Source organism: Dendronephthya gigantea, unplaced genomic scaffold (genome assembly GCF_004324835.1).
Source record: "Dendronephthya gigantea isolate DGI-Jeju-01 unplaced genomic scaffold, DenGig_1.0 000263F, whole genome shotgun sequence".
NCBI classification, from domain to species: domain Eukaryota; kingdom Metazoa; phylum Cnidaria; class Anthozoa; order Malacalcyonacea; family Nephtheidae; genus Dendronephthya; species Dendronephthya gigantea.
Window position 1 is genome coordinate 123963 of NW_021163273.1, and position 4737 is coordinate 128699.

A 4737-nucleotide genomic window follows, 5' to 3' on the forward strand; every position below is an offset into this window, starting at 1 on the left:
AACTTTAGAGAAAAGACTTTTAGCCAAAAATTTGATACCTTTTGATGTTGCTGGTGGTGGAGATTGTTTTTTTAAAGCTGTGTCACACCAATTGTATCAAAATCCTAATTTTCATCAAGATGTTAGACAAGCTGGTGTAAATTATATTTGTGCGCATCCAGAACAGTTCATTGAAAGTGTTAGTGACAAATCTTGGCTTGAATACATTAATAATATGTCTCTATGTGGAACTTGGTGTGATGCTATTATTGTGCAAGCAGTTGCTAATGCTTTAAGTTGTGTTATAGATATCACTGAGCTGGCTGTCAATTTTAGTCTGACAACTATTGTTCAACCCACACACCACATTGAAAAACCAGTCACTATATATATAGGTCATTTGGATGAGTTTCATTATGTTTCAACGGTAAATTTAGTTACCACTGGCCTGGAAAGTGAGCTCAGCAAACATATGTCAAGCACAATGAAAACTACTAATTTACCATCTTTGCATCAAAATACAGTTAAAACCAGTCTTTTGCAAAACCCTTGTGTAACTGAAAGCAAGAAAACCTCCCAAATAATTTAAGTCCTGAAGCTAAGAATGATGTGCCTCCAGAGAAGAAACAGGGAGTTACTGGCATTGATGCTCTGATAAAATCTTTTCATAAAAGTATTGAATGTGGTCCTGAATATATTTGCACTTGCTGTGATCAGCTGTGGTTTAGAAATTCTGTGCAACATTGCAATTGTGATAAGTATGATTTGTGTGGCCCCAATATGACAAAACTATGTATTACAAGTGTTAAAAATGTTGAAAATAGTGAATGGATTTGTAAAAGTTGTCATTCAAGTTTGCTTGCTGGTAAATTGCCTGTGTTTTCCAAAGCAAATGGCATGGGTTTTTTCAAAAATGTAAGGCCATTGAATGTGTTACAAGCTGCACGTTATCTTGTGGAAAATAGTAAATTATTTAAAGATGAAGGTATTGAAATAAATACGTCTTACCTTGATTTGTGTGATTATCAGAACAATAAGAATCAACCATTGCAACTAACTAAAAATGAAAAACAGAATGAGCAAAAAGAACAGTTGTTTGATGAAAGTGATGCTTGGTGTGAAGTTGAAGAACGTCCATCGGGAGTAGTAGATACTTTATTGGTGAAACCTGACCCTGCGCAAGATTTTGATCATGTTCTCAGTTTTGCCCCAGGGGAGGGAAACAAACCTCTAGGGTTGTTTATTGATAAAGATGCAGAGTACTTGTCATTTCCTAGTATTTTTTGTGGAAAGAAAAGACTTGATAATGCAGATCGCCAAATTCCTGCCTAATCCTGATCTTTTGAAAGCATGGAGAGCAAACCTAGATATACAGTATGTGTTAGATCCGTATTCATGTGCGGTTTATATTCTTTTGTATATCACAAAGGGACAAAGAGGAATGAGTAGACTTCTTGAAAGTGCTTGCAAGGAAGCTAAGTCTGAAAATAAGGAGTTGATAGATCAAGTAAGACACATTGGCAACAAATTCATCAACACTGTTGAAGTAAGTGCTCAAGAAGCAGTATATTTGATACTCCAAATGCCATTACGACATTCATCCAGACAAGTTCAATTTATCAACACAACAATTCCTGATGAAAGAACATTTCTGCTAAAACCAATAGAAAAATTGCGCGAGTTACCAGATAGTTCAGATGATATTGAGTCAGATAACTGAATTAAAACATATCAAAGAAGACCTAAGAAATTAGAAAACCTGTGTTTGGCAGATTTCATTGCATGGTATAATTGTACAAATCAAAAAGCAAGTCCTAACAATGTTTCAAGAACAACTGATGATTTTCTACCAGAAAATGGAAATGATTTTAATGACGAATTATTTGATATAAATGAGACTCAATCTGAAGAAGTTGATTTTAAAACAGAAGAATATGATCTGAAGGGTGGTTTTAAACTTACTAGAAGAACTGTGCCAAAGGTTTTTCGTTCAGTGCGATACAATAAGAATAAAGAACCCGAAAATTATTATAGAGAACAACTTATGCTGTGCCTTGGAGAAATGAGGACAAAGATCTCAATCATGATCATGGATGTGGAACGTTTGAAGAGAAGTACAAGAGTTTAAAAGATGTGATATCAAAAAATAGTTTTCCATATGAGCATCACTCAGACATACTCGATAAGGCTCTTGACGATCTCCAAGATCAATCCGATGAATATGTTGGTAGTGTAGCCTAAAATTCACAGCATCTTGATGAAAAGAATATGATTATTGGTCAAAAAGCAAGTGATCTGTTTGGTTGTTTTGACCCTGGAAAAAACAAACAACATTCTCAATATGATTTATTAGATGATATCGGAATATTCCCAAGATCAAGTGATAATGAGCAATTGTTAATAAAGAGAATGGATGATGAACAATTTAGAGAATTAGCCAGATCGTTCAACAGAGAACAAAAGCTTTTTTTATCATGTCTTACATTCTGTTAAAGTAAGTGATGACGCAATAATGAACTTTATATGAAGCACTAATGAGATATTTCAGTGGTATGGCTGGTGAGAACCCGGATGAACTAAAAGTTGTAAAGGTTGCTCCTACTGGTAAAGCCGGTTACAACATAAGAGGAAACACTGTGCATGCAGCATTCCAAATACATGCGAATAAAGGGTTTCAGTACTGTTGTCTTGACACTGATAGATTAAATACTATAAGATTAAAGCTGAAGAATCTTAAGGTTATATTTATCGATGAGATTTCCATGGTTGGTAGTGGCATGTTTAACTTTCTTAATTTACGTTTGCAACAAGTTTTGGGGACCAAATTACCATTTGGTGGCGTTAGTCTTATTGCAGTTGGAGATTTATTTCAACTGCAGCCAGTATTCGATAGATGGATTTTCGAAAACAGTAATTCTGACTATGCGCCCTTAGCTACTAACTTATGGAAAACCTATTTTGAAATGTATGAGCTGTTACAAATAATGAGACAAAAGGACGACAAGCATTTTGCCGGACTATTAAATTGCTTGAGAGAAGGAAATCATTCTCAGGCCGATATTGACGAGTTAAAAAAAAGATGTATGTATAACAAACATTTCAAGCAACCAGTACAATCAGGTTACCCATTTATCCCCGAGCCGGTGCGGAGCACTGTGCGAGGGTACTAATTCCGCCCAGAGATTAGGAATTACACCCGGGACCCGGGAGAACATAGCGGAATCCAAAGTCGCCTAAATTTGGACCATGGATGTTCAATGGTCATGGTACTTGTGCGCATGCGCGAAATGCGAACGAGTGTAGACTGGTAATCAACGAAGGTTCTGATTGGCTAAGACAGAAAGTTTGTATTTCAATGAGAACGTCAGCAATTCAATTAACTGTCATTTCGTAAACATTTTTGTAAAAGCGTTTCATAAACTTTGTGCAAAGAAAGTAAAACGAGAAGAAACAAGACATATGAAGCATGACAGATAGCAAAGATAAACGTGGATACAGTCAAAACAAAGCCGTGTAAGAGGAATAATTCATAATCTGCAAGCTTATAAATGTTTTCAAAGACAAAGGGTACGTGTTTACTTTGTTTATTTCGTATTGCTTTCGCGGTAAGAATGAGCCGTATTTGTATACTTTTGAGCTTTGTATTCCATATATTTGTTAAATATTCAGCTTTTTATGCAAACGCATAAACCTGTGAAGGGCTATTACACCTTTGCTTTAACTTCAAAAAGTGTTTTTGAAAGTGTAATTTGAATTTTGGTATAAAAAATACACAATATATTTATAAAGTATACTGAAACTTTTAGCCCCCGGCGTTGACTGCAATTACAGAATAAAATAACATTTGAAGTTTTTTCTTTGTCTGTGAAGATTTTGTACTGTTTTAATCGTTTGAAACTTCGATTTTAAACCGTTACTTAATTGCTGGCATGGTATAATGCAGCAAAATTGAACGGGCAATGTTTACACTAGCTTTATGATTATTTTTGTATTGAATGATGGAAACTTTAAGACTGATTTGAGTTTTGCGTCATTTCATAATATAAGTTTAGGTCAGGCTAACTCAGGAAATTTTGTACTTGGTTTGAAATAGCGAGGGGTTGCGGCATGCATGTATTTCTAGTTTATAACGAATGCATTGGTTAACTCACATAATGATGCCATATTTCAGATGTCTACCGGTCAAAAAGCAGAAGTTCCAGCAATTGACATAGTAGTAGGAGATATATCTGAAGATTTAAAGGAAAAAACAAGACAAATAATCCCCAAAGATCCCACCAAAACAATGGGCTTGTACTCGCTCGTGTATGTTACAGTCGGACAAAAATATGATTTAACATCTAATGTTTCAGTTCTTGATGCAATCACAAATGGAACCAAATGCACTGTCTGTAAAATTGATCACAGAGTACCATGTTATAGTAGACCAAGTATAATCTGGGTACTGTTTTCTGACCCTAGTATTGGGAAAACTTGTTGCCAAGAGAATAAGCACTTGTATAACCCCACAATACCTTTGACTTGGACTCCTCTTCTTGAAATTACCAGACAGTTTAAAATTACGAAAAGCAAACAAATAAGTATCTTACGTAAACAGTTCCCAATTAGACCATCAGCGGCAAAGACAGTTAATCGTTGTCAAGGAGATACTCTTGACGAAGTTGTTGTTGATTTTCCCCCTTCAACGAGAGAGCACATGCATTACGTCGGACTTAGTAGAGTACAAAATATTGATTATTTGCACGTTCTTCGCTTGAG

General features: G+C 35.3%; 1 pseudogene; it reads left to right on the top strand.

Moving 5' to 3' along the window:
- The first annotated feature begins 1420 nt into the window (after window positions 1–1420).
- On the top strand, window positions 1421–2107 carry LOC114541058 (annotated as a pseudogene).
- The last annotated feature ends 2630 nt before the right edge of the window (window positions 2108–4737 follow it).